This window comes from Macrotis lagotis, chromosome X (assembly GCF_037893015.1).
Source record: "Macrotis lagotis isolate mMagLag1 chromosome X, bilby.v1.9.chrom.fasta, whole genome shotgun sequence".
NCBI lineage: Eukaryota > Metazoa > Chordata > Mammalia > Peramelemorphia > Peramelidae > Macrotis > Macrotis lagotis.
Window position 1 is genome coordinate 168,234,174 of NC_133666.1, and position 25,553 is coordinate 168,259,726.

Below are 25,553 nucleotides of genomic sequence, written 5' to 3' on the forward strand. Positions count from 1 at the left end.
TACTATTTCCATGGCTTTCCAGTCAATCAACAAAAGCTCACTCTGTCAGTCACCAGGGATAAAAGCAATAAAAAAAATGAAACAATCTCTGCTCTCAGAGAGCTGACCAGGGAGCAGATAGCATGTGCACATGTAACTAAAAATAGCAAAAATATCAAAGAAATGCAATTAATGTAAGGAAGTTAAGAAAAGAGGATGATGAGCATCACAGGGAAAAGGACCAGACTGACTTTCTTTTAGAAGGTTATGCTTGGACTGTTTCTTGAAGGGAGTGAGAGAGTCTATACATAGGCCATGAGGTAGAGCATACTCCAGATCAGGGGAATATTGGGGGTGAGGGACAGTGAGGAGTCAGAGATAATCTTGTTATAAACCTTTGAGACTGGAGAAATAGTGGTGCCTTAACAGAAATAGATGGAAATTTAGAAGAAGGTAGGTTTTGGGGGAAAAGACAATGAAATTTGTTTTGAATATGTAAAGTTTAAACCCTATCAGATTTCCAGTTTGAAATGTCCAAAAGGCTGTTGATGATGTGAGACAGAAGCTGGGGGTAGAAAGACTGGGGCTAGTATATCTAGATCTGAGTCACATTCCAGAGATATGTAAATTGTTGGGAGCTGATGTTTCAGAGAAAGAAGAAGGCAGAGAGAGAGAAAAAGAGGATTAACCAGGTGAAAACCTGGGAACATTAGTTAGAGGACAACAAATGGATGATGAAACAGAGAAGGAACCTGGGAAAGAATGGCTAGATAGGAGACCCAGTAGAGACTAGTGTCACAAAAAAAAAAAAAAAAACTGAGAGAAAAGGAAAGAGGAAAAAGGAACAAGAATTGATTAAACACCTATTGCAGGGCAGACTCTGTGCTAAACATTTTCAAATATTTGATGATAGAGAAGAGAGAAGGGGAGAATAGGATTGAAAGTTTTAAGGGCAACAGAAAGATCAAGATAGATGAGGACAAAGGAATATCACATGGGAAAGTTAAGAGAGATTTAATAATTTTAGAGAGAGATCAGTTTGAGTTGAGTGTTGAGATTGGTAGCTAGATTGCAAAGGGTTATGGAGTGAAAGGAGTGGAGTCATGGTTTCCCAAGAAGTTGGTTAGGAAAGGGATGAGAGCCTGAAGGGAAAGAAGAGCTTAGTTAGTTAAAGTATTTTTGCTATTGTTATTTTTTAAAAAGTAGGAGATTTGGCCATTGAATACTTTGGGGGGAGGAACTGGTAGATAAGGAAAGATTTAGATTAGAGAGGTGGGGGATGATTGAAGGAACTATCTGCTGGAGAAGATGGAAGAGGACTGGATCAAGGGGACTTATAGAGAGGCTGGCCTTGGCAAGAAGGAACTTCTTATTATCAGAACCTAGAGAAAAGGAGAGAGAGAGTGAGAGAGTGAAGGATGAAGTCAAGGGGTTTTGAGATGAAGAGAAAGGGAGAAAAGGAGCTGATGGTAAATGGTCTTCGTTTTCTCAGTAAATAAGTCCTTGGCTAAGAAAAAGGGAGGGGGGGAGTGTGGGAGGCTTGAAGAGAGAAGAAAACATTTGGAATATCTTCTGTGAGGAGTGGGATAGGGAATCAATTAAGGAGGAGTCAAAGGATTGCCTGTGCAATTTGCCTGTAGCCTGTGCAAGTGTATTTCAAGGAGTATCTTGAAATAGAATTGATCGAGATACCTGGGGGATGGGGGCAGGGCATCTGTATTGTGTTGATTAGAAGTGCTTGTACAGAAATAAAAGGGGAATTCAAACTTCCCTTTGGAGTTTCTACAAATAGTGGTTGTTAGTAAAGTGGAAAAAAAAATCCACTAGTGCTTCCATGGAGAACATAGGGTCAAAAGTGATCAAGAAGAAGTTCTGTTTACTTTGGTCTCTACCTCCTTCCTTGTTCTGATAGGATCCTAATATAGGATTTATTTTATAAGATTTCTACCCCAAATTCCCCAAAAGTCATAAACACCTGCTCCACTAGGAGCATAATTCATGCATTCTGTTAAAATGACTAGAAAAAAGAAACTTAGAAGCCTAATTCTCTTTGTCTTCTGCACTGTGATGAGTTAAAATTCTGAGAGATAAAGTTTCCAAATATTAAAAATCAATTTATTAAGTTCCACTAATACTACAGACCTAATATTATATATCACAGTACCTTTCTAATACTTTGATCAATGGAATCTCTAAATGATCATCATCCACTTCCAAAAATCAGTTATTACCAACAATGCCACTTTTGAACCAACTAAAATTCAAACCACAGCCCTCTAATTCTGTGGTCATTGCCCAGTCATAAAATTCTCTTCAACATCAGCTATCACTGTTCTCCATCCCAAAGGCCACAACCATCTCTAATCCCACATTGAAATCATAATCCCCCTAATGTTTAGATTATTGTTTATACAACTCCACTACCCACAGAGAGATATAAGGGCAAACTGCCACTCCATAATACCACAACCCTCTCCCCCACCATACATACCAGCATGGTAGAATACCCACTATCATGGTCATCTCCAATTCAACACTGTGGCCATGCCCACTACTTTCCAACACAATGTCCATCATTCCATTCCCTGAACAATGACCAGCACCCCCCCAATGTTATGACATTTATTCCTTCAATGCCAATCCAGTACTCTGCTAATATTGCACCATTTTATGGGAATGCCAACCAAGTCCAGGCCAACCGTAAATAACAATGCAGATTATTTTAAAGAAGTATTGAACATCCCATCTGCAGCCCCCATATATATAAACGCCAACATTTCCCTTACCAGTCCACCACAGTGCCTGAAATTTCCACCATTAGTCACTCCTTTGTATTAAGGTAATGAAGGCTTAAAGTACACAAAGGTTACCTGGGCTGGTGGGGGTGTAGGGAGGAACATTAGTCCATTAACAGCCATTAGCACCTTAGCAGGAATTCTCTAATAGAGAGCAAGGTTCTGGGAGGGAGGAACATAAACTGAGTAATTAATCAATCAACCAACAAAACTCAGTGTAGGGAAAGAGCAACACTTGTAGTCCCAAATCTAACCTGAGTTAAAATCCTGATTCTGACACTTTACAGAGTTGCTTTATAAAATTTTAAAAAGTGTCATAAGCATTAAGTCTACTCTTTGCCAAGAATGGTGGTAGGTACTGGGATACAAAGATATACATGCAAATAGTCTCTGATTTCAAGGAGCTAGTATCTATGGGAGGAAACAATAGCCACATGTATAAATGCATACACAATACATATACAAATTAGCAAGTTGGTTTGAACACAAGCATCTGTAGCTATATCAGGAAAGTTTTCCTGTAGTAAGCAGGAATTGAGCTACATTTCTGAAGGAAACTAGGAATTCTCTGAGGCAAAAATGAGAAGACCTAGGTACCAGACCCAGGTGGATGTATGGAGACAGGAGAGGGAATGTTGTATGAGGAGCAGCACCAAGGCCTTTCTGGCTGGATTGTAGAGTGTATGAAGGGAGAAATGTTTTATTATTACACATTGTAATGCATGTACTATGTATTGAGTGCATACTCTGTGCAACATCATCTAAGCACAGTACAGAGAGACAAAGAAGGTGCAGATTCTGCCCTGGAAGAATTCAAAGTCTAGTTTAGGAAAAGAAACAAACATTTATATACAATATAAGGCAGATTCTATATAAAAAAAGTCTCAAATGAGGAGCACAGACTCTAGACACAAACAATGGTTCTGAGTGAGGAAAGAGCCTAGGGAGGTACCTCAATCAGACTTTCCAAAGCCGGGGTTCTTGAAGGAAACATGAGCTCCCTTGTCCCCAACCACAGCTCTCTCTCCATGATAACTTAGCCTCAGTTAAACAAGTGGCTTTGTGCCATTTAACAATAATGATAAATAACCTCACATCTGTATAAGCTTTGTAGCTTTTCAAAGCATTTTCCCATCTGGTGGCTCATTTATGCCTCACCACAACCTCGTCAGACAGGACAGATTTATTCATCCGTATATGGAAAATGAGGAAACTGAGGCACAGGGAAATTAATCAACCCAGCTTTGGATGATATGTAACTTCTCCTATGACCTCAACGTCTTGTAACCAGTGCAATTTTAATAATAAAATAATTTAATAATAATAATTTATCTTCTTGAGTTCAAATCAGATCTTAAGAATTTAATAGCTGCGTGACCTGGGCAAGCCATTTAACCCTGGCTGTCTCAGTTTTTCTCATCAATAAAATGAGCTAGAGAAGTGGAAAACAACTGTAGTATTTCTGCTAAAAAAAAAACCCAAATGGGGCTGCAAAGAGTTGGACACAACTAAATAATATCATATAGTACCTTAAGATTTATAAAGTATTTTATAGGATCTCATTTGGCCTTTATGATCACCCTATTAGTATCACAAGTGTGATTCAATGGAAGGAACACTTGTATTTGAAATCAGAGGTCCTAGGTCTGAGGGATTGAATCCTGCTATTTAATAACTGTAACTTATAACTTCAATGAATTACCAAGTTTATCTGGGCTTCAATTTCCTCATTCATATAAGGAAATTAAGGGGATGAACTAGGTCTTTGATCCTATGACCTCCATTTTACGAATGTGGAAGTTGAGGCACAGAGATTACAGCTACTGCTCATAAATATGGGAAGCAGAATTCAAATTCAGATCTCTCAGTTAATCATTAAGCATTTATAAAGCACTAACTATGGGCTAGGCTCTGAGCTAAGCACTGTATTCTCCTGACTCCAAATATTTCTTAGAGAAACTTTTCACTGTGAGACTCTTTTCATCAAGTCATGCAGTCTCTCAGCAGAGGTCAAATGGTCATACTCTTTCTCTGCCTTCCCAAGAACCCAGCTTCCTGGAGTCTTGACCTTCTCTGAATACTTGGAGGTTGAGGTTAGAAGGGGTGATAAATTGCCATATCATCTTTCCCAGTCTCTGGTACTTACATTGGAAAGCCCAGATAGAGTATTCCGATGGGATCCAAATGGAATGATATACCCTTGTTACTGTGATATAATTGCAATATTCTTAATTCCCCTCTGCCCCCAGTCAAAAATAAGGCCTGTGTCATCTTAAACATGGAGGTTGATATGGAATCATATGCTGTAATGATTTTCATACACAGACCATTTGGGGCCTAGAGTTTTTCCCCTTAAAGCTTCTTGGACAGACAAGGTATATATTGCCTTAGTGAGGAGAAAAAGGGACCCAGATCCCTACATAATGGGCTTCAGCACTGATAGGAAGTGGGAGTAAGATGCTTATCACAAACTATGTGCTCTGACCAACCTGATTACTGGTCTATTCCACCAACCTCTTGATTTCAATTAAGGATATTGGCATCTTCCCCAATCCATATCTCATCTTCTACCTCATATAACTGGTCTAACTGGAGTGGCTTGATGTCTGAGGCACTAGGTCTATACAACCCTCTTTTCCCTTAGCTAGTTGGCCTACCTTCTCTTTGTACAGACTGTCACACTCCTTTCCTTTCAGAGTCCAATATCTAAACCTGAGAATTTCATCTTCCACCTTCTCTGATTCTTGCCCACATGCCAAAGTTCAGTACCTCTTCTTCTCTCCCCCTCCTGTTCACCATCATACAAAAGATTTAGTTATGAGACCAATGAAAGTCAATGTGATAGACTGGACAGAGAGCTGGCCTCTGAGCCAAGACTATCTGAGTTTAATTCTGATACATACTAGCTATGTGATCCTTGGTGAATATAACCCCTCACAATTCTGGGAGACTCTAGAACAGAAATTGCAGAGAAAATGTCACAAGTTACATGACTAGAGAGGGTCTTCTTCATCTAACAGTTCACTATTTTATTGATTTCACAGGTCCAGTCTAATCCCTTTGGGATGGTTAAAGCTTCCAAATACCTCAGGCCAGAGATGGCTAAGAAGAAAACTCACATATTACTTGTTTCTTTCTGTTTGTGGACAAAACCTACCTGAGTACCATATTGCTTTCCCCGGGGCCTTTAAGCTGTGAAACACTGTCTACAGACTTAAGGATAAGTTTATTTTCCACCAAAGGTAGGAGATACTATACTTTGGGTAAACAAAAAGAAACCTGAGTAGGATCACTAGTCTTTAGGATTCAGAGCTCAAAGGGGCCTTGGAGATCATCTAATCCAATTTGATCAATTCAATTCAAAGCAACAAACATGTATTAACTGTCTACAGTGTGTGAAGCATTGTCCTGTGTGATGGAGATGGAAAGAGAAGAGTAATGTATTCTTCAATGAGGCCATAGGAAAATGAAGGGCTAAGTGATAAAGTTGGGACTTCAACTAAGATCCTCTAATGTTGGTTCAGCTTAAGCACCTCTCTTTCCAAGAAATAAGTGGCAAAATTAGATTTTTAACCCAGATATTCAGATTCCAAAGCACTTTTTTTTGGTTTTTTGGGTTTTTTTCTGCAAGGCAAATGGGGGTAAGTGGCTTGCCCAAGGCCACACAGCTAGGTAATTATTAAGTGTCTGAGGCCGGATTTGAACTCAGGTACTCCTGGGGTGGCTAGGTGGTGCAGTGGATAGAACACCCACCCTGGAGTCAGGAGTACCTGAGTTCAAATCCGGCCTCAGACACTTAATAATTACCTAGCTGTGTGGTCTTGGGCAAGTCACTTAACCCCATTGCCTTGCAAAAAAAAAAACTAAAAAAAAATTTTTTTTGAACTCAGGTACTCCTGACTCCAGGGCCGGTGCTCTATCCACTGCACCACCTAGCCGCCCCTCCAAAGCACTTTTTCCTATCACATTTCTCTATCCTCAGGCACCCTGGTATAGGAGAGCCCCTTAGTCATGTGTCCTCACATGGAGGTATATTACAAATGTTGTTTTGGGGACACAAGAGGAACACAAGCATTCCCGAGGTCTGCCAGAGAAATCCTGGTCTCTGTTCTAGGTAGGGGATAGGACAGATAGAGGAAAGAAAAGGGATGGTTATCAGCTAATGATAGGCAATTACGAAGCTGAGTAGTTTTATCTCAGCATCTGGTGAAAGATGAGGTTCCTAATAGGAAGAAGCAGAGCTGGAACAATCATGAGATGGGTGAAGCTGGACCATGGAGAAGCACTCCAGGTGACAGATGAAGGGTAAGAAGAAGGAGGAAGGGGCAAAAATGCTGCCTGCAGCATGGTTTATTCCTGGAAGGGGTGAAAAGCCCTTAGCTTCCTGAAAAATTTAGTGATTTTTCCTGTATCCCTACTAGCAGTGTGACCTTGGGCAAGTCACTTGACCCTAACTGCCCTGTATCCAGGGCCATCTCCAGTCATCCTGATTCATATCTGGCCAGTGTACCTGAATGATGCTAGAGAAGAAAATGATGCTGGATGGGGCAGCTAGGTGGTGCAGTGGATAGAGCACCGGCCCTTGGAGTCAGGAGTACCTGGGTTCAAATCTAGTCTCAGACACTTAATAATTACCTAGCTGTGTGGCCTTGGGCAAGCCACTTAACTCCGTTTGCCTTGCAAAAACCTAAAAAAAAAGAGAAAGTGATGCTGGTGACTTAGCACAGCACCCCCCTCACTCAAATCCAATACATGTCCTTGTCATGACATCACCTCCCTGATGTCATTGTCTTCATGAACAAAGGATAAACATCATTGTCACCTTTCCCTTTCTATTTTAAGCAGAGGTTTTTAAACTCTTTTTTAGTGGCTTGGGGTGCCAAAGGGGCAGTCTGGTGATTGACCTCTCTTCTCCAAATGTTTTTTAAATTCATAAGAAAACAGATAGGATTACAAGGAAAATCAATCATATTGAATTTTAGTTATCAAAATATTAAAAATTAAAAGATCTCAAAATTATCCATGGACCTGTCGGGCATTTGTGGAGCTCACATTATGAACCTCTCTCTCTCTTAATGATCAGATACTTCATCTTATTTCAGGAATTCTGCCATATGCTCCATAATTCATATAAGAAGATTTTATTCTTGACCTCCATTCAAGTCACCCATAATCTCTCCATTAGTATCTCTTGTGTTCAATGGGTACCCTTGAAAAGCATCTGGTTGGATGGAGTTAGAGGGTACAGTTTGTGGTTAGGAATGAAGTCAGACAATACTAATGGGCACACATGAGGAGTGAGCCCAAGATCAGAGGCCAGAGCTCTCTTTAATTGACTCACTGAACCAGTCAGACACTATTTCCTACCAACCTCCTACCTTTCTCCTTCTGACTCTTTTTTTCTGTCTGTCCTCAAGTTGCCTTGAGCTCCTCAACCTTTGGGGCCACAGTCAAAGCTCTTTCTTCCTCTCCTCTCCCCATCTCCCAGAAGGCAATCTTCTGAGACCACAGTTTAAAGAGATACCCAAGTAGATATCTCATATATTATAGTGGAAAGAATACCAGAGAGGAAATGAGTATTCCTGGATCTAGGAGACTCACCCACTCTTCCATTAATAATAATACCTAACCCTTTTAGATAGTACTATAAGATTTTCTTTTCAAACATGATTACATTTTGTTCCCCCAATAGCCCTGTGAGGTATTATAACTAAGGCTCAAAGCTGTGAAATGATCTGCCAAGTTATACGGTCAGTAAGTGCTGGAATCAAGACTCATATTCATGGTTTCCCTAACATCAGGCCCAAAATTCCTTCAACAACAATCTTCCACTCAGATGATCTTACTCTAGAGGACTCTGGTTCCTTATTGGTCCAAACTACCATAATATTAGGGGTTCTGACACAAGGATGGAAAGTCTTCTCTCTTTGGTGCTGAGATGTGGTGGGATACAGTTCATGATTAGAATATGGCTGTGGATAGGTGAAGCTTATTCAAAAGAAACAAGATGGGTGTGAGTATGGGAGAATAGCATTGGAAATAACATTGGATACTGAGCAGATGAAATTTAGGAACCTGAATATGGAAACATTCAGGCAAACAACAGGGAGAAAAAACAGGGAGAGAAAAACATAAGTGATTTCATCAGTGACAAACTACAGACCACCTGTGCAGAAAAAAGATACAGAGGGAGCTGGAAAGCCAATCCTGAGCTCAGCAGAGGAAGTATGCTAGAGTGGTGACACAGAGCTTCAATGATTCAGCCATCTGCTGGAGCTTTCTCTCAGTAAAAAGCAGAGCAGCTAATAATTTCTTGCCTTGTCTTAATGATTATTTCATCCTTCAGAAGAGGGAGGAAACAACAAGGGGAAATTTATACTGGCTCTGAATTTTACTAAGAGAGAGGAGGAACTGGTTGCTGGGATTAGGAATTTTGGAAGAAAGTGACTGCTCCCTTCTAGACCTTGTAATCAAAAAATGCCTACTGATTGACTAGCATGAACCTAGATCTTTGGAAAGCACCTTTCAAAGGCTTTAAAGGAAGAATAGGCAGAAAACTCATGGGTGAAAACTCTAATGAAGTAAGCAAGAGGAGAAAGGAACTATCCAGAATGAAATACTGAAGACACAAAAGGGAGCAATCCAGTGAGGATAAAACTCAGGAATTTTCTACAGACCTATGTGGATGCACAATGTACTCCCCAATCAACTTTTAAAGAAAAAATGTGTATAGACATAATAACAAGCAATGCAACAAGGTATGAGAGTATTCTATAAAAATAGTGATAATGTCCCATGGAGGATCAAAATATACACTCAGAAGATGACAAAGGCAAAGCTTCTGTATCCAAAGCCTCCAAGAAAAATAGTAATTGGTCTCAGAATATGGAAAGACTTTGAAAAGCAAGTAAGGGAAGTAGAGGAAAATTGGGATGAGAAATGAGAACATTGCAGGAAAATCATGAAAACCAAGTCAGCAGCTTGAAGGAGATACTAAAAGTACTGAGGAAAATAACATGTTAAAAACCAGTTTAGGTCAAAAGAAAAAAAGTAGTTCAACAGGTCAATGAGGAGAAGAGTACTATAAAAAAGCAGAATAGGACAGATGAAAAGATTAAAAAAAGTACTCTGAAGAAAATAACTCCTTCAAATGTAGAATGGAGCTAAGGGAAGTTGATGACTTTATGAGAAATAAAGAAACAATAAAACAAAACCAAAAGAAATAGATACTAGAAGAAAATGTGAAATATCTCACTGGAAAAACAAATTACCTGGAAAACAGATCCAGGAAAGATAATTTAAAAAAATTTGGGCTTCCTGAAAGTCATGACCAGGAAGAGCCTAGACTTCATTTTTAAAGAAATTCTCCAGGAAAATTTCCCTGATATCCTAGAACCAGAGGGTAAAATAGAAATTGAAAGAGGTCCAAAAATAAAAGAAATAAAAACTCCCAGGAATATTATAACCAAATTCCAGAACTCCCAAGTCAAAGAGAGAATACTGAAGCAGCAAGAAATAAAAACAATTCAATTATCATGGCGCTAGTTGGGATTACACAGGATTTAACAGCATCTACATTAAGGGTTTATAGGGCTTGGAATATGATATTACAGTAGGCAAAAGAGCTTGGATTACAACCAAGAATCAACTACCCAGCAAAACCGAACATTCTCTTTCAGGGGAAAAGATGGACATTCAATGAAATAAGGGAATTTCAAACTTTCCTGTTAAAATGACCAGAGATGAATAGAAAGTTCTTTCTTCAAGTACAGGACTCAGGTGAAGCAGAGAGAAGTGGACAGGAAGGGCAAATTATGAGGGATTTAATGTCGTTGAACTGAATGTATTCCTGCCTGGGAAGAAGATACTCATAACTCATATGAACCTTTTCATTTATTAGAGCAGTTAGAAGGAACATAGATAGATGAGGCACAGCAGGGAGCTGCATATAAAGGTATATTATATAATAAAGATGGAGTTAATGGGCAAAAAAAGGGATGTCCTGAGAGAAAGGGAAAGGAGTTAGAATGGGTTAAGATATTTCATGTAAAAGTGACAAGAAAAAACTTTTGCAATGTAATAGAACTGGGGAAAGGTGAGAGGGAATGAATGAGCCTTTATTTTCATCAGAAATGACTCGGAGAGGAAATAACATACACACTCAATAAGGTATAGAAATTTACCTTACCTGACAGGAAAAAGTAGAGGATAGGGATGGGAGAAAGAGGACGGGGGAGGGGAGGGGGGTTGTGGATAATAGAAGAAAGGAAAGATGGTGGGAGATGATAGTCAGATACTTTTGAGGAGGGACAAGGTGAAAGGAGAGAGAGAACAGAATAAATGGGAGTGGGGAGGAATGGAATGGAGGGAAATACAATTAACAATAACTGTGGGGAAAAAATATTGAATCAAAAATAGTGACATGCTAAAGCTCAAAATGAGCTGAGACTGGCAAATATAACCAAGGGCAATCAAAAAGGTGTTGTTTATTTGGTTTTCTTTTTTGCTCTATTAAAGAAAAGAAGAAGTTCAGAGATGGGATAGGACATCTTCATAAGAGGAAAAAAAGGGAAAGGAATATGTATTTATATAATGCCTACTATAGGCCAGGCACTATGCTGAGAGCTTAACAAATACTGTCACATTTGATCCTCACAACAACCCTGTAAGGTGAGTGCTGTTATTTCATTTTACATTTGAGGAAGCTGAGGCAGACTGAGGCTAAAAAACTTTCCCAGAATAACATAGCTAATAGATATCTGACACAGATTTGAACTCAGGCCTTCCTGACTCCAAATTCAAATGATAATTGACAACAGAAAAAACAAAAGCAAAATTGATCAAATCTGATTTTGTTCTGTTTTCTCTCCAGTGAAAAGAATGACCTTTGAACTGGAAATGATGAAACAAAAATAGCTAACTGGGAGCTGCTAACCTCAGAGAAATAAGGAGTTAGAAAGTATATGCACCTGGTTGCTCTTGGTGAATTTGAATCATCTGGCAGAGATGAAATACACTCTTGAATACTGAAAGAACTACTAGAACTCAACATCTCTCATGGATTAAATTATCACCTCTGAGCAAGTGACTCCAGATTAATAGATCCAGTTCTCATTTTTCTCCTGAGCTCCAGTTCCGAGTTACCAAATATCTACTGGGAATTATAGACTAGGGGTGCTGTAGGTAGCTCAAATTCAACATGTATAGAACAAAATTCATCTTTATCTTCCAAACTTTCCTCTTTTTGTAAGGGTATTGCAATATTGTTCTTCCAGTTACCCTGTTAATAACCTCAGAATCATCATTAACTCATTATGCTCCCTCACTCTACCTCTCCAGACAAATCCAACTAATTGTCAATTCTTGCCTTCTTAACATCTCCCATATCCATTGACTTCTCTCTACTCATCTGGCCATCATCCTAGCACATCCTAGCTCCTCTAGTACCCCTCCCTCGACTACAGCCTTCTTTGATTATAGCCTTCTAATTGATTTTCCTGCCTCTAGTCTCTCCCTTTTCCAATACAACTCCCAAGCACAGAATTGGCAGTGACAGCCTGACCTTACTATTTCCTAGTTCAACAAAATCTAGTGCCCTCCTAATACCTCTAAGATGAAATACAGGCTCTAACTTCTCTTTCCACGCTGAAGACACAGTAGTTCTACTCATGTACCCTACCCCCTAATCAAACTGACCCTACTTTCCATTCCCTATATATGAGATATCATCATTTATTACCATGACACTGCAAAGACTTTCTCCCATTCCTAGATTATACTCTTTCCTCACTCTACCTCTTAGAATTTCTAGTTTCCTTCAAAAAAATCTCAAATGCCACGTCTTACATAAAGCCTTTCATGAGTATTGTGGCCGCTAATGCCTGCCTCCATAAAATAACACATCTCTTGTAATAATATATCTGCAGCTAGGTGGTGCAGGGACAAGAGAATCAACCTTGGGGCCAGGAGGACCTGAGTTCAAATGTGACCTCAGACACTTGACACTAGCAGTGCTACCTTGGGCAAGTCATTTAACCCTGATTGCCTCACACCCAGGGCCATCTCCAATCATCCTGATCCATTTCTGGCCATTGGATACAGATGGCTCTGGAGGAGAAAGTGAGACTGGTGACTTTGCATAGCATCCCCTTTCTCAAATCTAATTCATTTATTTGTCATAGCATCACCTCCTTGATATCATGGTCTTCTTCAATAATGAAGGGAAAACATCACATCATCATTTTCTATATATATGCTATTTATATTTATATACGTACATGTTATCTTCTCCACAGAATATAAACTCCTTGAGGGCAAGGCCTACTTCATTTGTCTTTGAATCTCCGGAGATTGGGATATAGTCGGTACTTAATAATGCTCATTGCTTCATTGATGGAATTATTTGAAAGAAAACAGAAACAAGGGAGAGGTAGAACTAGACTGGAAAAGAGCAAATGTTCCAATTTTCCAAAAATGAAAGGGAACTGAGCTTGAATTCAGTCCCTAGTAAAGTTCTAGGTCAGATAATTTAAAAATGGTCAATGAACATCTATAAAAAGAAGTGGTGATTATAAAAACTCAGCAGATATTCAAAAGAAAACTAGTTCAAACCTGTCTAACCTTCCTTCACTTTTAGACAGTTTTACTAAACTAATACATCAGGACACTGCTATGGACATAGTTTACCTAGATTTCAGCAAAGCTTCAGAGAAAGTATTTCATATTGTAGAAAAGATGTAGAAGTGTGGATTAGATGATAATATAATTAGATAGATTTGGAACCAGTTGAATAGCCAGACTTAGAGGATAATCATTAATGGTTCAAAGTTGACTTGAAAAGTGTAGGGATCTTTGATTATTTAATATTTTCCTCTCACTGACTTGTACAATGGTATGGATAGCATGCTCATCAAGTTTATAGATTACAAAGAGTTGGAGGGATAGCTAACACTCTATATGATAGAGTAAAGATCTCCAAAGATCTTGAGAGGTTGAGACCTGAATCTATAAGGTGAAATTCAATAGTGATAAATGCCAAGTTTGACACGGGTTCAAAAAAAATCAAAACCTCATAAAGCTGGATGGAATTTGTCTTTAAAAGATCTGTAGGTCTTAGAGGGGCAAGCTTAATATGAGTGAGCAGTGCCATATGGCAGATAAAAAAAGCTAACATGATTTTGAACTGAGTTAAGAAGGGCAAGCTTCCACTCTAGGGAGATGACAGTTCTACACTTAGTTCTGTCAAATAACCTGTGGAATATTGTGTTAAACTTTGGGTGCCACGGGTTAAGGATAAGTTGGAGAACATTCAACTTAGTCCTCAACTAAGATAATGAAGGCCTTAAGTTCATGTCACATTAAGAACTGGCAGAAGGAACTGGGGATGATGAACCTGGAAAAGAATAGGCAAAAGGCTGGTATAGAGACTAGGGATTACACATGTTCTGTCTGTCCTCAAAGGGGAGAACCAAGAGTAATGGGTGAAAAGGGCAAAAAGGCAATTTTAGGCTTGATAGCAGGAAAAAACAACTTTCTAATCATTAAATCCATCCCAGAGTGACATAGGTAAGTCAACATGTATGGTATCTCTCTTCACATTGAGGCTGGATGACTGCCAGTTGAGTATGTTACAGTGAAAATTCCTTATGAATATGGGTTGGAAGAGATGGTTAATGAGCTACTTCCTACTCTAAAATCCTTTGATTCTATGATCCTTCACATGACTATTGGTATAGAAAGAGCCTTGGTCCAATCAAGCTCTCATGAACTAGCTCTACCACAGTTATGAAATCTTTTTGAAATCCAATGTCCTCCTCTGTAACATGGGTCTCATAAAGTTTGCCTGACTATTTACAAGGATCTTTTGAGTTAGTGAATGTGAAATACTCTGAAAAGCATATAAAAGCATTTGCTGGTGTAAGAGATTGTTTAGCAATGAAACAAATGGCATTTTCTGGCTGAATGAAGGGAAAGAAATCCTGTAACCTGTTTTAGGCTTGTGAGTCAGTGTGGCAAATAAAATAATCTACCTTAAAGTTTATAAAACACTTTCCTCACAAAGACAAAAACAAAAACAAGGAAAAAACAACCAACCCCCCCCAAAACAACCATGTTATACAGGTTGTGTAAACCAGTAGAAAGAATTTGGGATTTGGAGTCAGAGAACAAGTTTCAAATCCCAGTTCCTCTACTTACTATCTATGTTACCTTATGCAAGTTCCTTAACCTGTCTGTTTCCTCACTTGTATGATAAGGAAAACAGTAGCTGCAACACCCAATTCATGGAGTTGTTATGAGGCTCAAAGAAGATAACGTATATAAATTGTTTTAAAGCAAATATTTTAAAGCACATATTTTTATCTAGAAATGCCCTTGGGTTTCTAGGCATTTGGAGGAGGGGTACAGAGGATATTTCCTGTTCTCGATTGGTACACAGTCTATTTGAGGAGACATGGATCACATAGCAAACAATTAGGGGATATTAAAAGGCATTATAAAATTGATGTTAGATTGGATATAATTGGGGATCTAAATGTGGAGCAAAATAAAAGTTCGTGTTTCTATAGTACTTCAAGGTTTGTAGAGCCTTTAATCATGACAAACCTATAAAGTTCACAGAGAGCAGGAATTATTATCTTCATTTTACAGAAGAGAAAACTGAAGCTTAAGCAGTCAAGAGACTTGTTCATGTCCATAAAGGAGGGGAGATTCAAATGTGGTCTCCTAACTCTAGTTTCACCTTTCTCTCCACTAAACTACATGATCACTCTCAAGCAATTCAGAGCAGAGGGAGTAGTCTGATGGTTTGGAATTGTAAGAGACAGTTTCACAGATGACCTCATCCAAGAAGGTAAAAGTAGAGGGAAAATATGTGGAAAGGAGCAGGTAGGACATATAGTCTGAAGAAGAAGATGGGGGTGAGGGGCAGGGCAGGGACAGCAGGATGTGTAATAAGCAGGGAGGAAACTGGCTTGTGGAGGGGATCTACTGGGAAGAAAGGGAGGTAAGGTGACCTTTGCCTCATCCCCATCTGCTGTGTTGACAGCAGGCTGGGGGATTCCCTCCTGTGAACCCTCACCTCTACCACTTTGGAGATGGACATCTTTCTGGAAAAATCTTGGTCCTTGGCAAGTAGGACTCAGTAACAGAGGATTCTAGTCCATACTTCTTATTCACTGTTAGCTTCAGGCATCTTTGAATGCAATTTATTCCATTCCATAAATTTTCTTTGTTTCCTTCTGTGTCTATCAAAGCTACACACAAGAATAGGTGCTTAATAAATGATCACTATATTATATTGTATTTAATTGCATGTGTATAACTTATTTCAGACTACTTATATCTCAGGGAGGATTTGGAGTATTTGGAAATCAAAACTTAAAAAAATTAAACTACTTTAACCTGTAATTGGGGAAAAAATTAAATATTATTAAAAATGATAAGTGATTTGAATAAATCCTTTTGTGGGTCTGGGAAGTCCCTACCCCTTCCTGTGCAGGGAGAAACCAGGAAGAGACAAGGACAGACTCAATCCAGCTGGAAAGATTTCTGGTACTGCTCACAGAATTCCTTTCTAGACTCAAACTCAAAACAGTCAAGTCATATTGGTTCTTTCAAAAGAGAACTGTTTAACCTTCATTCAAGGCCTCTTTTATACCCAATCAACCAGGTTCTTAACCTGGGGAATGTGAATGTACTTTACAAAACATTTTGATAACTATTTCAACTAATCCTATGGATTTTAATTCAACAGAATAATCCTATGTATTTTAATTTCATGCATTATTCTGAGACAGGGTTCCTCAAACATAGGGTTCATGATTAAGAATCCTTGAGATGGGAGGAGGGGGGGACTAGGTGGCGCAATAGATAGAGCACCCACCCTGGAGTCAGGAGTACCTGAGTTCAAATCTGGCCTCAGACACTTAATAATTACCTAGCTGTGTGGCCTTGGGTAAGCCACTTAACCCCATTGCCTTGCAAAAAACCTAAAAAAAAAAGAATCCTTGAGCTAGAAGGAGCATCATATCATACTTCTATCTCTGAAATGTTACCATATTGCAGATGGAAAGGGGTAATCATCCAAAGGCCAGGATCCTTTGACAGCAGGAATGGGGTTGGAGCAGGAAAGGGATGTTGCTATGGATCTTTGCTCATGAAGCTCTCCCTGGAATATCTTCCTTTTTTCTCTTAGCCAATCTCCTGAGTTTGGCTCAAGTCTCAACCTCCTGCATGAAGTCTTCCTTGATTTATTGCAACTCATTCTGACTTCTTATAACCCTTTGACACCTTCAAATTCTTCACCTGCTCTCAGTATTTTGCCAGGTCACAATCAGGGCTCTGGGTACATTCTCTTCTTTTCCTTATCTCCACTCCTTAGTGAATCATTCTAGACCATTCTTTCTCTAGTTTCCATTTCTTCGTTCTCTGATTTTATTTCCCTCATTCCTTGACAAACCTCTGTCTTCCTCCCTTGTACCTACCCACATGTTGCTGAATGCTCTTGATAAAGTCTCCCAAAGTGCTGACTGGTTCCATGCAAATTTATGCTCTCTAGTCTCACAAGGATCCTTTTACTCTCCACTAATTTTCTATCCTATCCCCCTGAAGCTGGTCCAAACCTTTTTTTCTTTCCTCAAGAATCCAACACTCTCGCTCCTTAGATGAGCCCCATGCTTCAAACTTCAGCAAAATTGGGGCTGGTTGTCTCTTCTTCTTATCTGACAATTTCTTCTCCTCATCCTAGTTCCTTCACATTTTCTTTCACCATTTCCTGTTTTTCTCCCTATCAAAGCCAACACTTCCATGTGTACCCCTGATTTCATCTTAACCTACTTTCTTCAGAAGATTGACCCTGCCATCATCAACTTTCTCTCTAACCTTCAGTCTCTTCCTTATCTATTGCTTCACTCTCTACTGCCTACAAAGTTACTCAACTCTATCCCACATTAAAAAACCCCTTCTTAAGGGTTGTGGGAAATCTGAGACACTATTACACTGTTGGTGGAGCTGTGAACTCATCCAACCCTTCTGGAGAGCTATTTGGAACTACACCCAAAGGCCAACAAAAATGTGCATACCCTTTGACCCAGCAATACCACTACTGGGTCTATATCCTGAAGAGATGATGAAAAAGGGTAAAAACATTACTTGTACAAAAATATTTATAGCAGCCCTGTTTGTGGTGGCAAAGAATTGGAAATCCAGTAAATGTCCTTCAATTGGGGAATGGCTTAGCAAACTGTGGTATATGTATGTCATGGAATACTATTGTTCTATTAGAAACCAGGAGGGATGGGATTTCAGGGAAGCCTGGAGGGATTTGCATAAACTGATGCTGAGTGAGATGAGCAGAACCAGAAAAAACACTGTACACCCTAACAGCAACATGGGGGTGATGATCAACCTTGATGGACTTGCTCATTCCATCAGTGCAACAGTCGGGAAGAATTTTGGGCTGTCTGCAAAGGAGAGTGCCATCTGTATCCAGATAAGGAGCTATGGAGTATGAACAAAGTTCAAGGACTATTCCCTTTAATTTAGGAAAAAACAGATATCTTATTGTCTGATCTTGTTACCTCTTAGACTTCTTGTCTCTTCTTTAAGGATATGATTTCTCTCTCATCACACCCAATTTGGATCAAGGTACAACATGGAAATAAAGTAAAGACTGACAGATTGCTTTCCATGGTGGGTGGGGGGAGGGAAGCAAGATTGGGGGGGAAATTGTAAAACTCAAATATCTTTAACAAAAACAAATTTAACAAAAACCCTTCCTAGAGCTTACCATCCCTATTATGATCTTATATCTCTTCTCCCTTTCTCTGCCAAATTTTGAAAATGCCATCTACATTGAGTGACTCTACTGACTTTCCTCTCAGGCTCATATAACTCTCTGCTATCTAAGCTTCTGTCTTTATTATTCAGCTGATACCATTTTCTTCAAAATCACTAATAATCTTTTAATTCCCAAATCCAATGGTCTCTTCTCTATCCTCAATCTCCTTGTTTCTCTGTAATTTCTGATACTATTGACTGTCCTCTCCTAGATACATTTTTCTTTGAGTTTTCATGATATTGCTTGCTTTTTTCTGTTTTCCTCCTTCCAGATTATTCCTTTAAGTTTGCTTTGGGAATTCATCATCCATGTCATTCTACCAAACTGCTTTGTCTTTGGCACTCTTTTCTCTTTTTACCATCTCATTTGGTGAGTTCATTAGCTCCAATAGGTTCAGTCACCATTTCCAGATCTATTACTGAAAGTTCCAAAAATCTTAATGCTGTATTAAGCCTTAATAGCTTACTAATAAGCTGCCATAGCTTAATGTGGCACTAAGACTTTTGAAACACCCTGACTATCCAACTCTAGTCTCACTCCTGAGCTCCAATCTCATATTACCAATGGCCTAGGAGATATTTCAGCTTGAATGTCCTATAGATATCTCAAACTCAACATGTGCAAAATATAATTCATTACTGTTCCCCCCAAACTTGCCCTTCTTCCAAATTTCCCTGTTATCAAGAGAACTACCATCTAAATTGGACACCAGAATATCATCCTTGACTTATTATTCTCACACCCCCCACATATTCAATCAGTTGCCAAATCTCTACACTTCTATCTTGATGTCTTGACCACATCTCTCTAATAAGAACCTTCCTTCCGGGGCAGCTAGGTGGTGCAGTGAATAGAGCACCGGCCTTGGAGTCAGGAGTACCTGGGTTCAAATCCTACCTCAGACGCTTAATGATTACCTAGCTGGGTGCCTTGGGCAAGCCACTTAACCCCATTGCCTTGAAAAATCTAAAAAAAAAAAAAAACAAAAACCAGAACCTTCCTCTTTGCACTCACATTCCCCTTGATTCTGGTCCTCATTCACTTCTCTCATAGACTACTGAAGTAGACTCTTCTTTGGTCTCCCCACCAAAAGTCTCTCTTCACCCCTCCTCTCTCCAGCTACTGGAGTGGAAACTTCTCTAAAATGCAGGCCTGATCATGTCAACAAACTGTGGATGCTCCCCTGGAGCCTGGAGGCTCAAATATAAACTCCCTTTGGCATCTAACACTCTCCACAACTTGACCCTTTCCTACCTTTCCAGTCTTTTTCATACATTTCTCTTCTTGAACTTTGTGATCCAGCCAAACTTAGACAAGTTGGTGTTTCAAGATAATACACTAGAGCTCCCATCTCCATGCCTTTGAACCCTATCCCTAGAGTGTATTTCCTGTTGATCTCTACATACTAGGATTTCTGATTTCCTTTTTAGACAAATTATTTTTTTCCCGATTTTGTTTAAGACAGCTCAAGTGCCTCCTTTCCTAGAAACCTGTTCTGATCTTCCACTCAAACTAGTCTGTCCCATAACCACTTTGTATTTATTTTTTAATGAATTATGTATAAATTTATATGTATACATGCTGTCTCTCTACTCAAATTGGAGTTCCTTGAAGAACAGTTTGATTTTCTTCCTTTTTATCTCCAGTGCCTCAAACACAGTAAGCAATTAATAAATACCGACTGACCAAGTGAATGACAAATGTTTTTGTTCTCTTGCTCTTATGGACATAAGCTCTACCCTCACTCCACTGAACAACTTATAAAGTCCCACCTCCTCCAGGATGCCTTCCTTTCCTCTTCAGTCACACTATAAAATCCTGACACAAAGGGGCTGGGTCGTGGGCTGTTTGTTCCTCATCCTCCACAACACCATCAAATCAGTGGCACAAAGTCGCCTGAACTTCCCCTTTCAGGGAGAGTAAACAGAAGGGACCCTGAGATAAGACTGAATGTGAGCACAAGGCTTTTGGAGAGCCGGGGTGTGCATGCCTGTAGACAACTTTATGTGCGGCTCTGGATGGGACACGGATGCTACTGAAATACAAGGACACGTCATCCAGGCACTTGATGCATTCTCTCATTGGTGGTCCGGGGACTGCAGGCCCCCTGTGGTCCCCACCCCCCACAGGGATTTGAAGGGGAATGGCAAACCCTGGGAGACAGCAAAGGAGCAGGGCGGAGGGCTGGCAGAGCCCAGGAGAGGATGGTTGTCCAGCCACACCCCACCAAACTGTTTTTGTCCCAGGGAAAAATATTCCTAGTGGTGCTTCTGATATGGTAGGAAGGTGGATAATAAGCAGAAAGCCTGCATTCGGGCTTCCTCATCACGTGGTAGCATGAGCCACAGAGAGTGTCTCAGCTCGGAGAGGTGGGGAAATGATGGCCAGAGGCCCCTCCACAGTAACCCCCACCCCCACCCGGCCCGCTCTGCCCAGGGCTCCCCAACACTGCCATTCCCCTCCCTCCCCTGCGGCCCCTCCCCACCCCCACCCTGATGGCGTGTCATGAGGGCCTGCACAGCTCCCAGGGCAGTGGCAATGAATGCAGGAACATACCTCCTCGCCTCTGATGGGCGTTTGCTCTTCCCCTCCTCGGCTGTGATTGATTAAAGGATCAGGGACATCTGAGAGCCTGGCCGTGGCGGGAGCCGCCACTGCGACTCCCTTTGGACTTGAAGAGCTTCCTTGCCTGCTGCTTGCTGCTGCCGTGGGCTGTCAGGCAGCTTTTAATCAAGGTTTGCTTATATCTGCAAAGGCCTTTCCCACAGGGAGGGAGAGAGGGGAAAAAAGGTGGGGGTGGGGAAGGGGAAGGAGGTGGGGAGGAAGGAGGAGGAAAAGAGGAGAGGGGGAAAATGCATTAATATTTCAACTACCCTCTGTGCTCATCTCTTCCCCTCCTCCCTCCCTGCTGCCCACCCCTGCTTCTTTATTAGGGAGAGGGTCTCGGCTGAGAGGGATGGGACTGAAGGGCAGAGTGCGGGGTCACCGGGGCTCCCAACCCACTATGCCAGTGCCCAGGGTCCAAGTTTCTAGCTGCGAAGGCAAAAGGAAGATTATCCAGCCAGGACAGTGAACAGATGGCAGTGAATTCATTTCAATAAGCATTTATTATCTACACAGAGCCTGGCACTGAGTTAGTGCCTGCCTTCAAGGAGATCACATTCTATTGTCACCATCAAAATCCAGACAGATCTGTTCACAAGGACCATGGGGAGAGGAGGCAGAGAGGGCAAAATGAGGAAGAGAGGGATTGGGTGTCACTTGTTTCTGAAAAGGGGGATCCCATAGGGGGAAAAAAGCATGGTCAGTGACTAGAGAATTGGCATGCTAAGAGAAGAATGGGTGAAGGAAGAGCCAGCATTCCTCAAAATTACCTCCAGCAGCAATAGCCCTCCATCCCTTGCACCTCCCAGGGAGCTGGCCCCCTGACATGAGAAGGGGAAGGCAGAGATGGAAGGAAGCTTCATCTAAGTCAGGGGTCATAGGATAAAGGAAAGGCTGGGAAAAAACAGAGGATGAGGATAGAGAGGTCATGTTTAGAAGAAACAGGGAACCTAGAGATAGCCTGGATTAAGTAACCCTAGTTATGGAAACTGAGGACACTAGCTAGACACCCCTATGTCCTCCTTTGGCCTTCTCTGCTCCAGCCAGGCCCATGTTTTTAGTGACCTTACATGCCAGAAGTGATAGGGACTTGTATCTGGGAACATCTCAGAACTTAGAATCTCAAAGCAGCCTGACCCCCAATATGTCACTGAATTTCCCCAAAACTCAATTTCTTTTCTCTATAATAAAAATACCTATTTCACATTTGTGAGAATCAAATGAGATCATGTGTAAGCACTTTGTAAACTTTCAAGCCCTATACAATGTAAACTGTTGTTACTGTGGCTTACTTATTCCCTCCTCCACACCCTTGCTTTCTCCCAAATGTCCTTCCCTTCAATTGAAGCAGCAAATCCAGATCTTTCCCATCACTCAGGGTCTGGCTTCAGTCCCCCCTCCTGTGTGCAGCCTTCCTAATGACTCTAACCCACAGAGATCTTTTCCTCCTCCAGTCATATGGACCTGTCCTATATTGTTCTGAAATTGTTTCATGTCTTTCAGTTTGGCCTCTCCAAACAGGATGAATTCCTCTAAGATCAAGCAATGTATCTCAGTCCAAAACTCCTTCAATCTTCCCTCATTTGTATTGAGGGTTCCACTTTTCTTCCAGTCCCATAGATTCACAATATAGAAGCCATCCTTCACTACCCTCTCACTCACCTTCCAAATCCAATCACTTGCCAATTCTTTTCTGTTGTACTTCCCCAAAATCTCTTGAGTCTGTCCTCTTCTCTCCCCTTGGATCACAACCACTCCAGTTCAGTCCTTAATCATCCCTAGCCTGGACTAGTCTCCCTGCCTAATTCTCTCTCCCTCCTTTGCAAACCAAACTCCACAAAGCTAGTCAAATGATAGTTTCAAGATGAAAATCTGACCAGGTTCCTTACTAACTCCAGCTTCAGCAGTTCCCTCTGGCCATTAGAATAACATCCAGATTCCTTGGATATTTAAAACCTTTCCCACTTTGGCTCCAGATTATCTTCCTTCCCCAGGTTGACTTGTCCTACTCTCCAGAAACACTGGCTGACTACATGCTCCCTAGACCTGGATTTCCTAATTCCCTTTTTGTGCTCATGCTTGTCTTGGAATGCCCCTGTCTGCCTCTAAGGCTCAAGGGACAACATCTTTAAGCAGGCTTTCCTGACTTCCCCAGTTGTAAGTGCCCTGAAATGAGATATTTTGTGCACACTCTTTTTTTCTTTTTTAGCTGTAAACATGGTATTTCCTCACCATCACCTCAAACCCAATAAAATGTGTGTTTTTTTGATGGCAGGGACTAGTTAAGCTTTTATATTTGTGTCCTGGGGGCTAACACAGTGTTTGGCACAAGGTCTCAACTCAGTAAATATATAAGGACACAGAGACCCTCAATATAGATGCCACACTAAATTCATTTATTTATTCATTCATTATCCATTTCTTCACCCATCCATCCATTCATTCATTCATGCCTATGCCAGGGTACCCACCCTGGATGTTGTGAGAGATATAGAGAAGATACTGAACTGTTCATAAGGAGTTTATAATCTAATAGGGAAAGGTAGACATTAATCAATACAATATAAGGGAGTATGCTGTTTCTGTCAGAGGTCTAAACCAAATATAGGTTCGAAGGCATCCAAAGCAGGGAGATTTCACATCTATTTGAGGAAAATAAGAAGAATCACAGGTCAAGGAAGGTATTATGGAGGAGGTTGAATCTGAGCTGAAAGAAAGGAAATCCAAGAAATTTCACTGGGGCAAGATCTTCAACAGGAAATGAGAAGTAGGGGATTATAAGTCCCCGACAAGGGAATGGGTGCCTAAATGTATGGGGTCTGGTCTGTCCCATCCCCCCCATTTTCAAACTATATAAGGGAATAAGCATTTGCTTAGCACCTATTATTTGACAGGCACTGTGTCAATTTTTTTTTTTAAACAACACTCATTTTATTTAAACCTCAACACAACCCTATAAAAAAGGTGCTTTCATTATCTGCATTTAACAGTGGAGGACACTGAAGCAAAAGTTAAGTGACTGGCCTAGGATTACAAAGCTAGTAAGCATCTGGGCCTGGATTTGAATTAAGGTCTTCCCAGCTCCAGATTCAATGCTCTACCCAGGGGATCACTAGGTACACCTCAAGGAAAAGGTCAAAGGAATGTTATGTTCTTGAAATTCGGTAGTTTTTGCTAGGGATCTGTGCTAGTCTTGTCTCACACAGCAAATGCATTTCAGCCTGAAAACAAATCATGGGGCTGGAGGAGGAGGCCTTGGCATGTTGTCAGCTTCCTTTCAGCATCCCTGTACACTGTTCATTCTCCTCGTTCCTACCCCCCCCACCCCTCCCATACACATCCAGGTGCTCAGTGCTCTCAGGTGGTTGAGGGAATTTTACCCTGGGGTAATGGCCCCTTCTTCACACCTCTTCTATCTCCTTTCTCTGCAAAAAATAAAATGAAAAATAATCCTTCCATCCTGAGATCTCTCTTTTCAAAGAAGTTGCCCTTGGCTAGGGTTATTTTGGTCAACTAAAAAAGACAGAGTGGGGTTAGGAACTCTAGACTATAGTTCTATAGCTTTCATCTTCGAAGAAGACCACAGCATCAGGGAGGTGATGTCATGACAAGAATATGAAGTGAATTTGAGTTAGGGGATGCTGTGCTAAATCATCAACTTCACTTTCTCCTCCAGGGTCATCCGAGTCCAAACATTAGATATGAATCAGGATGACTAGAGATAGCCCTGGATGTAAGGCCATCAGGGTTAAGTGACTTGCCCAAGATTACACAGCCAGTAATTATCTGAGGCCAGTTTTGAACTCAGGTCCTTCTGACTTGAAGGTCAGTGCTCTACTCAGCTGCAGCTCTGCTACTAAAGTACTATAGGATCATGGGGTGAATTCTTCTTTTCCTGGATGAACCTCAGAGTTCCCTCTATTAAAAAAAAGGGTTAAACTAGATCTTTCTGAAGTCTCTATCAGATCTGAACTCCGTGGTCTCATTCAAATAAGGGGCCAACTAGTGACAACAGATTCTAGCATTTATATTTTAACAGGGCCCTCGATGCCCTAACCCAAAGGCATATTTCTAATGGCAGAATTTCAGAAACTCTGTCAGATTGGTGCATTAGCTGTTTTTGGCTAATGGGCTTTTATTAACATGTAGATGGCCACTATCTACACTAGCTTTCCTTGACCACACATTAGAAGTCCATCCAGAACTGTCTATGTCTTAGACAATTGCAGAAACTTGGGCCTCTGAGTCCAATATACTTGTTCTTGTCACTGACACTTTCTTTTTCATTTCTGAATAGCTGAACAGGGTAATCCTTTGCCACCCAAATCAACACCTCT

The 25,553-nt window shown here is 40.7% G+C and overlaps 1 protein-coding gene across 8 annotated transcripts in view; it reads right to left on the bottom strand.

Annotated features, from left to right (window-relative positions):
- Positions 1-25,553, bottom strand: part of RAI1 (retinoic acid induced 1) — a 294,145-nt gene that overhangs the window by 67,889 nt on the left and 200,703 nt on the right. For 6 of the 8 annotated variants that reach the window (XM_074208585.1, XM_074208584.1, XM_074208578.1 and 3 more), the window contains one exon: positions 21,169-21,359. The exons of 1 other annotated variant lie outside the window; for it this stretch is intronic. The gene's annotated coding sequence lies outside the window, so the exon portion shown is untranslated. Of the gene's footprint in view, positions 1-21,168; positions 21,370-25,553 lie in introns of all 8 variants that reach the window. One more of the 8 variants, XM_074208579.1, reaches the window with a different exon arrangement.